The 11,686-nt window shown below is 35.6% G+C and overlaps 1 pseudogene; it reads right to left on the bottom strand.

The window, feature by feature from the left end:
- Positions 1-395: 395 nt before the first annotated feature.
- Positions 396-989, bottom strand: LOC103677459 (annotated as a pseudogene).
- Positions 990-11,686: the final 10,697 nt, after the last annotated feature.

Genomic DNA, 11,686 nt, shown 5'->3' with positions numbered 1-11,686 from the left:
CCCTAGTGAGGTGCACATGAGCACCAAGTCGGGAAGAGGGGCAGGAATGAGGCCAAGAGAAAGGGTGGGAAGGGGGGCTTCCATAGGCCCCCTAGGGATCACCCTCACAGTGGTACCTCCACCTTCCCAGTGACAGTGAAGTCCTACTAGGTGCTAAACTTTTGACCCCGACCCCACCCCTGGCCAGGGCTTTGAACACCAGTCCCAAATGATTCTGCCCTCCCTTGTTCCATCCTCACTTGCCCAGGCTTCCAGTCTCACTATTCTCTTCCTCCACACTCTGTGATTAGTAGCAGGTTAGGGTACTGTGTGAGCCTCAGTGAGGCTGAGGGCCAAGGGAGGCAGGGTGGAGTTGGGGTGAAGAGAGGAGAAGAGCTGTCCAAGGATCCCTCTCTTCATGGGATCCCAAACTGTACAACTAGCTCCTCTTTTGTGTCCACTCAGATCTGAGAAATTGCACTGTAGGCATAAGCAGCTATCTTGGGGACATGCTGTAAGTCAGAGAAGGGGATGGGCTTGCTGGCTGGCACTTGGTGGGGCTGGCTGGTGAGAGATGGCAATGGCAGCAGCTTCTTCCAGTGGGTCAGACTGCTGCTCAGCATCGCCAAGTGGATGCTGTACTGCCCTGCCTAGTGCATATACTCATGGGGCTCCATGCCCTGGGAGTCTGCAGCGGACACACCAATGGTGTTGCTGGCTGTCTTAGCAAGGCTGGAGGAGAGCAGGGCTCACGGATTTGTATGAATGGGAGGTAGATTGTGGTAGTTGGGCTCAGCTCCATTGAGGGCTTTGGTAGGGGGGCTATTAGGGACCAGCAGCAGCTTCTGTTCCTCTCAGTCCCAGTTCAAGTCCTCGTTCTGGCTGCTGTAGCAACACCCCATGGCAGGGGTGGGGCAAGGCACTCAGGACCTGTCAAGGAGGGACGGCCTCTGTGGGGAGCCCTTCCGGTCACATGACTTGTGGCTACATCCAGCAAGCAGCCACCTGCCTCAAATATATAATTTTCAAGAAATTATTTATTTATTTATTTGAGAGAGAAAGAGAGAGAGTGGTGGAGGGCCAAAGGGAGACGGAGAGAACCAGACTCCCCACTGAGTGGGGAGCCCAGCTCCGGGGCTCAGTCTCAAGACCCAGAGATCATGACCTGAGTGGAAACTAAGAGTCCAACACTTAACTGACTAAGCCAACCAGGCACCCCATCAAATATATAATTTTTGCAAATACTTTTTCCCAGTTGGTGGAAGGGTTGGCTTTTGGTTTCCATAACAGTGTCTTTAGCAAAGAAAAATTATTTTAATTTCAATGAAGTCCAATTTGTCCTTTTTTACTTTTATGGAATTAGGTATTATTTTTATGAATTTTTGCCCATCCTAAGTTTCCAAAAATTTTTCTTCCAGGTGTTTTATGAATTTTGTGTATCTTTTACATTTTAGTCAATCACCAGTTGTGATTAAATTTTTATATACACTGTGAGGTATAAGTCTATGTTCAATTTTTGCATCTGAATATCCAACTGTGACTGCACCACTTGTTGAAAAAACTTTCCTATCTCTACTGATTTGCCTTTGAAGCTTTGCTAAAAAATCAATTGATCATATTTGTATAGGTCTATTTTTAAAATTTCTGTTCTATTCTATTGATCAAGGTGACTTTTTTTAAAGATTTTATTTATTTATATGACAGAGAGACAGCAAGAGAGGGAAGACAGCAGGGGAGAGGGAGAGGAAGAAGCAGGCTCCCAGTGGAGGAGCCCGATGTGGGACTCGATCCCTGAACGCAGGGATCACGCCCTGAGCCGAAGGCAGACGCTTAACGACTGTGCTACCCAGGCGCCCCCAAGGTGACTTTTTTTTTTAATCAACATCATCACCTTGATTACTGGAACTTTACGGTGACTCTTAAATTCTGGTTGTGGGAGTCCCCCATTTTTTTTCTTTTCCCATTTGCTTTGAGTATTTTAGGGTTTTTTTGTTTTGTTTTGTTTTTTGTCTTTTCATATAAATTATGGAGTCAGCTTGTCTATACCTATAAATTTCCTACCAGAATTTTGATTCAGAATGCATTGTCTATACTTAAATTGAGGAGATACTAACTATATTGATTATCCCAATAATTAATGCAGTATTCTCTCCATTTATTTAGGTCGTTTTTGACTTTTTTTTCATCAATGTCTTCCACTATATAAATCCCATACATATTTTGTTAGATTTATATGTATTTCTTTTGTTTGTTTTTTTAAGGAGGAGTTATTGTCAAAGGTGCTTTTTCAAGGTTAGGTTTACAATTATTGTTATTTCTATAGTTTATAGAAATACAATTGATTTTTGTAATTTGACTTTGTACATTGCAACTCTTCTAATCTCCCAAATGAGTTCAAAGAGCCTTTCTTTTTATGGATTTGATGGGGTTTATTGCATAGACAGTGATGTTACTTTCAAATAGGAACAGATTGATTTCTTCATTTCTAATTTGGCAGTTATTTCTTTTCCTTACTTTATTTCATTGACTAAAACTTCTAGTAAAATGTTAAATAAGATGGTGAAAATGGACATTCTTGACTTTTTTCCTGGTTCTGAGGGAAAAGAATTCAGTTTTTCAGTAGGAAGCCTAATGTTACTTGTAGATTTTTTGTAGATGTCCTTATTCAGGCTGACAACATCTCCTGCCATTCCTAGTTTGCTAACAGTTTGTATCACGAACTGACAATGACTTTTGCCTGATATGTTTTCTACATCTATTGATATGTTCATGTACTTTTTCTGTTAGGTCTTAAGCAGATTGGTAGAAGATGTAAAGAATCTCTTAAATGCACTTTGCAAATGTCAATTCTCTATAAAATCTGATGGTAGAAAGCCAAAAGCAATTCAACAAATATATTTCTATGTAGTTAAGATAATAAGGTTCATATGTGTAAATCTTCTCATTATAAATTAAATAGATATTTGGCACAGACTATCTATGATGGTTCTAATCTTCTGGGCTATCAGCCAAATCTTGTCCAAAATGTTTTTCTCTTCGTCTATAAAATATTTTTTAAAAAGTTGACTTAGTGTCCAATATTTAAACTTCTGGAGATTTCATTTCCTTTTCTGGATTTCTAGTTTCCCTTGGAAGCTTTCACAGAACTAGACCTCCCTGCTTCATGGCACCATCAGTTGGAGTTGGGTAGCAACTATCCCTGTTTTACAAATGTGATAAAGTCTCTATTTTACTATAGTATTCAGAATTCCCTGAGCCATTTTGCTCATCTGTGTTATCTGTCTCACAGCTATAGGCTATGGAATTTGCAGTTGCTGACCTAGAAAACTGGGTAGATTCCATGTTAATTTGTATCTTTTTAATGAAAAAGGAGTAGAATCTATATAGCGAGATACCATTTTGTGTAATAAAATGTCTATTTTTTAAAAAATGAATATATGCTATTGAAATTAGCAATTTTAAATATTTTGGAAGCAAATAGAAATTGACATGGACAATTGGTGTTATTATGGCCATGTGTATCAAAAATCTTAAAAATACTCCTATCTTTGAACAATTAATTCTATTTCTTGGGATTTACCTTAGGGAGATGATTATAGACATGTATAAAATTTTATTAATGATTATCACTGGCACTTAGAAAAAAATGGGAAAATGATGTTATCAGGTTAGCAAAACATCAATGACATAAAATCCTCCTACAAATTCCAGCCATTTTCAAATGCCCAGGAAATGGCCTTTATCGCATTGCCAAAGCTTTGATATAAAACAAAACAAAAAATAAAACTTCCTGACTGTGCATATGCCTTGAGTAAAACCAAACAATAAGCATGAATGGATACAAAGAAGATGCAAAAACTCCTTCCCATCAGATCACTCTCTGCCTGATTCAGGTCATAGGGTCTGTGCTATCCAGAAAACTCAGCACCTGCCCTCTTTTGGGAAATAGCAAGAACTGAGGCTGTTTCATTTCTACCTTCAAACCTATTCAGAGACAATAAATACAGAAGAAAACATGGTTGAATGCATATTTTCAAAATAAAAAGCATAATGTGCATAACTGGAGATAGAACAGACCTTGTGAGGAGTGCAGGCCTGTTGTTGTACATCAATTATGTGCAACATTTCTGTAGTGGAAAACTCTATATTCTACCTCTCAAGAATGGTGGAAGAACCATGATACCAGAGCCAAAGAATCCAATGAAGTCCAACAGACCCAATCTGGATAAATGTCAGCCACATACAAGAAATTGAGTTGGGGTTATAGTCATCAACTTCTATTCTGTGTCTAGCTTTGAAAAGGCCAATTGGAACAATCCTTAAGTCTTGTCTTTCAGAAAACCTCAGGCCCAGCTTCCTTTTTAGTCAAAGAAAACTAATCCAAACAGAAAAAGGTAACAGCATGGGGACTATAAAAAATTCTGAACCAGAAAGTAACAGAAAAGCATAGCCTTGAATATTCAAAAGAGCATAATTTTAGAAGCAATTTGCATAACATTTATGTTCAATAATTTTTTTTAATTAACAAAAGTATTTAGGCCTTTGGAGGTTGTTTTCAAGTTTTCACATTAGAAATCATTTCTAAATGCTGACATTTCAATCTTGTTTTACTCTTTGACCCAAAAATTGAATAAAGGAAAATTCCTTTTTGTTAGATTTTTGTGGCCTTTATTTACTTGGTATTAAATGTTTTTGTTGCTTGTACTGCATTGTGGTCAGATTTGTAGTCTCTAAAATATCTATTTTCCTTATGCCATTTCAACTTGTTTATGTACAACTACCTGGTTCTTTTTCTAAGTAGTATACAGTTATTTGAAAATAACATGCCTTTTTTGCTTAAAAGAGACCGAGTGATATTGCATTATTTAAACCTCTATATACATTTTAATGTTTTTACTTATGTCAGTAGCAGTTTGTCACACTATGAACACATGAAAATTTCTTACTCTTACTTAATACTCAATCTTTCTACATCATTTTAATAGTATACCTCCCAGAATTCAATTTCAGCAAATGTATGTTGATCACTGATATGCTTGTCTTACTCATTTGACTTTAATGTCTTGTGTTTATTATACTTGCTTATATTCGCTTTCATTTACTTTTCTTAGTTTATAACATTGACCAAGTTTTTGTTCAGTTTTCATTTCAATGACATGTTACCAGTAATTATTCTTAATTTCATTGCACATTTGAACATATATTTATCTGAAGTCATAAACATTACATACATTCTCTCCCCAAATAAAACAAGACCTGTGCTTGTGCCTTTTTTGTTTAAAAAATTTAGGTATTTGCCATATTTCTTCTCTCTTATCCTCTTTCTTTTTTTTCCCCTCTAAAATTCCTCCTATATTGTCTTAGATATCTTTTTTTCTTATTCTTTCTTAGATTTTATCACATAATAGTCATCTCTGTGTTTGTCAGTGTTTTTTGAAAGAATTACTTGCTTTTAGTTTATCTAATTACAAATGCAATTTCCATCCTGTTTTTTAAAATTTCTACAATCATGTTTTTTTAGTTCCAAGAGAATACTCTCTCTTTTTAGGGTGTTCAGAGCAGTTTGATATATATTTTTTATTTAAATTTTTTTTCTTGTCAGGTTACTAAGCTTTAATTTACATAAAAAATTCACCCTTTAAAAATACATAGTTTGATCAATAACTACCACTATCATCAAGATACTGAATATTTCCATCACACCAAAAAGTTTCTTCATATTTACTTGCTGTCAAGTCTCTTCCCTCACTAGTCGGCCGGGACAACCACCAACACAATTTCTCTCCTCACAAACTGGAGTTCCCAAAATGTCATATAAATTGAGTCAGACAGTATGTAGGCTTTTGTGACAGGCTTCTTTCACCTCATATACTGCTTTAAAGAATTATCCATGTTGTTGCATGTGTCGGAAGTTCAGGCCATTTATTGATGAGTAGTATTCCATTGTATGGACATAAGACAATTTTTTAAATCCATTCACAGGTTTTAGGACATCATTTAGATTTTTGTCTAGATTTTGACTCTTACATAAAAGCTGTTGGTCATGTACTGGTCTTTGTGTAAACATAAGTTTTCATGTATCTTGACTAAATTCTTAGGGAGGGATTGCTGGGTACTTACTATGGAGTAAGTGTGTGATTAACTTTATAAGAAACATGGCTGTAGTATTTTGCAATCTTACTGGAAATGTAACTGATTTCAGGCTGTTCTGCATATTCATTAGCATTTGGATTGTCAGGGTTTTGTTTTGTTTGTTTTGTTTTGTTTTCACTTTTAGCCATTGCAGTGGATGGTTAGTAATATATTATTGTGCTTATAATTCATGTTTTAACATAATTAATAAACAATCATGAGCATCTTTTCATGTGTATGTATGCTATTCATGAAACCACTTTGATGATGTGTCCTCATGAAAGTCCAGTTGTTCCTTCCCATTTGTTGAAAACACTATCTTCTTAATATTGAATAGCCATTGTACCTTTGTAAAAATCAACTGGTAATATTTCTGCAGGTCTATTAGTCGATTCTCCATTCTGTTACATTGTTCTAACTATTCTACTCAAAACCTTACAATTGTGATTATTAACGTTTTCTTTGGGCCATACTTTCTGGCTTCTTTGTATGCCTTACAATTTTTCGTTGAAGACTAGATATTTAAATATTATAATGTGGTTATGCTGGAAATCATGTTCTCCCCATTCCCCCTGGGTTTGCCATTCTTGCTTGTTGAAGGCAGTTATTCATTTTTTTTGTTACTTTTCTCAACCATTTTTGCAGACTTTTCTCCTACTTGTGTGTGTCATCACTGTATTCTTTTCCACTTTAGCTTACTTTCAGCTAATGTTTTGATAGAGATTTCCTTGCATACTAGGAGCTACAACACACACATGCACATACACACGTATGTGCATACATACAAAGAAACACAAGGAAACAAACAAAACAAAAAAATCTCCCAGTCTTCGCAGATTGGCTTTGAGCTGGAACACCATTTTAATGCTTAGCCTGGACATTTATAATTCCAACTCAGTCTTTACTTCTTTTTTGCACTGACCCAAGAGATCAGTCAGAAGTGAAAGCTTATGTTCTTCTCAGATCCTTTCTGAACATGTGTCTTGCCCTGAACAAGTAAGTGTGTGGCATACACAGGGAATAAATGCCTTCATTTCCCAAAGAAACACTTTCCCCAGCTTTTCTTTCTCTCTTTGGCTGATCTTTTTTTTTTTTTTTTTTTTTTTTTTTTTTTTTTTTTTTTAGCTTTTAGCTCTCTCTTTTTGGCTGATCATTTTTAAAAATTTGGTGTTTTATATTTTATTCATGCTTTAAGTTCTATGAAATTCTCGAATCTGTGGCTTGTTGTCTTTGTTATTTTGAAAATTTCTTAGTCATTTTCTCTTCAAATATCTTTCTCTTTTCGTTCTGAGATTTCAATTACACCTATGTTAGACCACTTTATATTTTCCTGTCCGTTTTGGTTTTTCACTTTTTACCTTTTTGTATTTTAGTAAAGATAATTTCCATTAAAATGAGATCATTTTTATTAAAATGAGATTATTTCCAAGGACATATGGTTCTAGGAATCCACTGAAAGTAGAAGTCATGGAGGGGCACCTGGGTGGCTCAATTGGTTAAGCATCTGCCTTTGGCTCAGGTCATGATCTCAGCGTCCTGGGATAGAGCCCTGGGTTGGGCTCCCTGCTCATCAGGAAGTCTGCTTCTTCCTCTGCCCTTCCCACTGCTCGTGCTCTCTCTCTTTCTCAAATAAATAGATAAAATCTTAAAAAAAAATAAAGTAGACGCCATGGAAGAAGGATCACCATAGCTGTTCTAATTTGAGAGAGGAACCTCTGCCACAGAATCAATGTACCAATTCAAGGAGGAGAAGAAAAAAAGGAGGAGAAGAAAAAAAATTGCCTCAACCACTCTCTCCTCTTGACCTCCACTCTCCTGTCAGTATCTGCTGGTGGTTAAATCCAACTAAAGCCTTATGCAAAAGATGACTGAGTAATGTATGCTACAGGTCATGCTCCTGAGATATGGAGCATCACAGAAAGGGAAAGCCAATGGATGGAGGAGAGAATAGAATTGCTGTCATTCTTGTCAATCTGAGGATACAAAATAATGTATCATCGTAGTTTAATGTGTATTACTTCAGTTATGCAGAAGGCTGACATCCTATACGTTTCTCCTGTAAGGACACTGGTCATGGAATTTAGCGGCCACCTGAATAATCCAGGATGACCTCATCTCAAGATCTTTAACTTAATTACATCTGCAAAGACTCTTTTTCTCAATAAAGTAACATTAGCAGGGATTTAGTATGAATAACTTTTCGGAGCCATTTTTCAGCCTGTCATTTATCATATATACATCTCAAATAGACCTACTTTAATAATTATGCTATTCAGTTCTTTTATTCCTACCCAGATTTTTATCTACTTGATGTATCATAGCATGAGATAGATGAACTAAAATCATGTAGTTTAGTATTTTGCTATTTTTCCTTGAATTTCCTGTAATTTCTGCTTTATGAAAATTGCCACTAAGTTATTTGGTACATAAAAATGTATAATTATATCTTCATTATGGATTCCACATGTTATTGCTATAAGATGTCCTTCTTATGATTTTTATATAGTGTTCAAAATCCTTACAGTGATATTGTGACTCCCTGCATTATTATTTGAATATACCTGGTTTATCATTGCACCGTCTTTACCTTTCAATTATTTTGAATCACTTTGTTTTAGATTTGGCTTTTTAACATACAACTTATCATTTTATATGCTGAGCAATAGGAAACATTTTTCAAGAGGTAAGTTTCTACCATTTCATTTATTTATATAACAGGTAAATTTGATCATGATTATAATATTTTATGTTATATTTTTATTATTTTTTTCAAGTATCAGACACTTCTTACACAACTTCATATCTTTAAACTCACCTGCCTCTTGCTCTAGCCCCTGCTGTACCTGGGCACAAGCCCACGTGCCTCAACCCATCTCCAACTCTGCACCACCTTGCCTGTTACTTCAAAATTTCACTGCTAATTCTACCATGGGGCCTTGCTGGAAGCTTATATGTCAGAAACCTAGAGCCATTTGGTTTCTGCTGATTTAAAAAAAAATTTCTTAGCATTCACAATTGTATTGTTAAATATAGTTATACATGATACTTAATTTGTCCATTTTACCTGGTACCTGTGCAACTACTAAAGGTGAGGAAATTATTACATGTGTACCACCTCTCACCTTCTTTTCCATTTTCCTTCATACGTATTTTTAATGGACTCTTTTTGAGGAAGTCAAAATTTAATATGCCTACTTCCTCTTTTGTCACCATAACCTTCCTTTTCATTTTGGTCTTGCGTCTATATTTAAGTAGATTCATCGCTTACTGCCGAGCCTCTCTCAGTAATGTTTAGTCATCTTTAGTTTGGCTGAGGGTTGTCCTCTAGGAGATTCCCCAAAAGGGGACCAGGAAATAATTTCCTGTGTGTAAATGTTTACAAGTGTATTACAGCTTTTACATTTGCATTACAAATTTCATGTTGTATAAAATACTTGGGTCCCTCTTTTCCCTGGGGATTTTGTATATTTTGCTCCAATATATTTCTGTGAAAGTGCTTATATATTTTTTTCCTTGTAAGTGGCTCATTCCTTTTGCCTAAATGCTTAAATAATTCATTTAAAATTTCTGATAGCTAGACATTTTTCCACTAAAAAGGATCCTTTCTTTTTCTTCCCAAATTTAAGAATATTTTCTTCCATTGTGTATTTAAAAATCAGGCTGTGCTTCTCTGGGTGGTCCAACTATGTTATAATACATCTCCTTTGTTATCTGTTTCTATAATTATCTCTCTAACTCAGATTAAGGTTTTAGTCATTTCTATTTTATTTTTCCAGGCTTTCCCATTTCTATTCTTTATGGTCCTAAATCTGTATTCTACAGTGATTTTTCTTGCCTACATTCTTTCTATGGTCATCCATGTTTCTTTATGTTTAAGTTTTCCCCACCACGTATTTCCTGACCACTTCCAGCTAGCGTTTCATTTCTACCAATTGCTCCACTATTTCTTCTTTGAGTGCTTGTAAATTTTAATTATACTTTTGCTTCATAGAGGCAGTTGACTCTCTAAGGGTTTTTGTGTTGTCGTTGTTGTTTTAATTCATTGAAAAATGTTAGGTCACAATTTTCTTCTTCATGATGATATTTTTTTCTGGTATTTTTCTTCTGCTCTCCAGCTTTTCGATTCATTTGAATATGTCCTGTGCTGTTTTATTTTTGATTCCCCATCTTTGAAGAAGAAGAGTTATTTCAGAACCACTTATTTATAGGAGTTTCTGGGGAAAAGGTCTACGGGCTGTGTTCCATGCTGGCAGCAATTTTCCTTAAGATGCAGGATTTGGTGCATGAATTCTTTAAACTTTCCCTTTTCCTTATCCAGCAGAGATATGAAGCTGTAGAACTGTCTGCATAACAAAGTCTCATTTTCCCCCGTGTCACATAAATTGGCTGCTTCCAGAAAATGTGGCTTGACCGGGTTGAAGTTCCCATACATCCCCCCCCCCATCCTTTTCAGTCCTGAAATTGATCCAGAGAAGCCTCCTCTTAAGGTCTGCACCTTCAACTCTTTTCTTCTGTGGCAAGCACAATTTGTTCAGCCTTTTATAGGCTGGACCAAAATTTATCATTTAGATATAGACAAGTTTTGATCAATTGAAATTTAAGTGGATGCCAGCACTATAGAGCTGGACAGTGCAGCTACTGATCTACCAAGTGCTCTGCATCCTCGTTATCCACCAACAAATGAAACAATACAGCAGTGCAGGGCCAACGAAGGCCACAGGTCACACCACTGCAGTGTGAATTGCTTAGATGGTGTGAATACTATTTCGTTGTGATCCAATCTTCAATTTTTCAACATTTTCCTTATTCTGTTCACACTTTTGAGATGCTAGAAATAGAACAGAATAAAAGGCCAGATATATTCAATCCTTGGATGAGTAAATGTGGATGAGCATGTCAACTCTTCCTCTTGGTTCACTGTTGTAATACAGAAGGAGAGGCGAAAATACCAACTTGACTGTTGCGAAATCATCAAAAAGGTATGGTATCTCTGGCTATTTATTTTTTCTCCCATCATGGTGTAGGAAAATTTCTGTAAATATTATGTTCTAGTAAAATAAAATATGCTATTCTAAGATAAAGAATTGAGTGGATTCATGTGTCTTACTCAGGAGGAGGATAATGATATGGCATTCTTTAAAAAATGTATAGAAAATTGTAAAGTTAATTTTACTTGTTTAATTGTAAATGACAAAGGAATAGCAGTTGAATTATAAATGTTCCCATAGGAATAAAATAACATTTTAAGAAATTGTTAAAAAGATATAATAAACGAATTTATTTGAACCTGACAAATTTTGGTAGTTAAAAGGAGAAATTTACAATTATAATCACATGCTTCTTCACTGCTGTTTCAGAAACTTCGAAAGAAAGTAAAAAATCAAAGAGTACATAGTGTTAGAGCTAATGACATAGTGAAGCAGAATTCAATTTTATTTCTCTATATTACAATTTACACTTAGTAAAACAAAAATGGTGTTATTCAGAGTCCCACTTAACCCATAAATTATACAGAAACCAATCTAACAAAAGATGTGAACTCTTTTGAAACACATAAAGCTTCATTAAGAAACAC

This window comes from Ursus maritimus, unplaced genomic scaffold, assembly GCF_017311325.1.
Source record: "Ursus maritimus isolate PB19 unplaced genomic scaffold, ASM1731132v1 scaffold_9, whole genome shotgun sequence".
NCBI classification, from domain to species: domain Eukaryota; kingdom Metazoa; phylum Chordata; class Mammalia; order Carnivora; family Ursidae; genus Ursus; species Ursus maritimus.
Note: the sequence above shows the minus strand (reverse complement) of the source record. Positions and strands in the feature narration are given on the sequence as shown.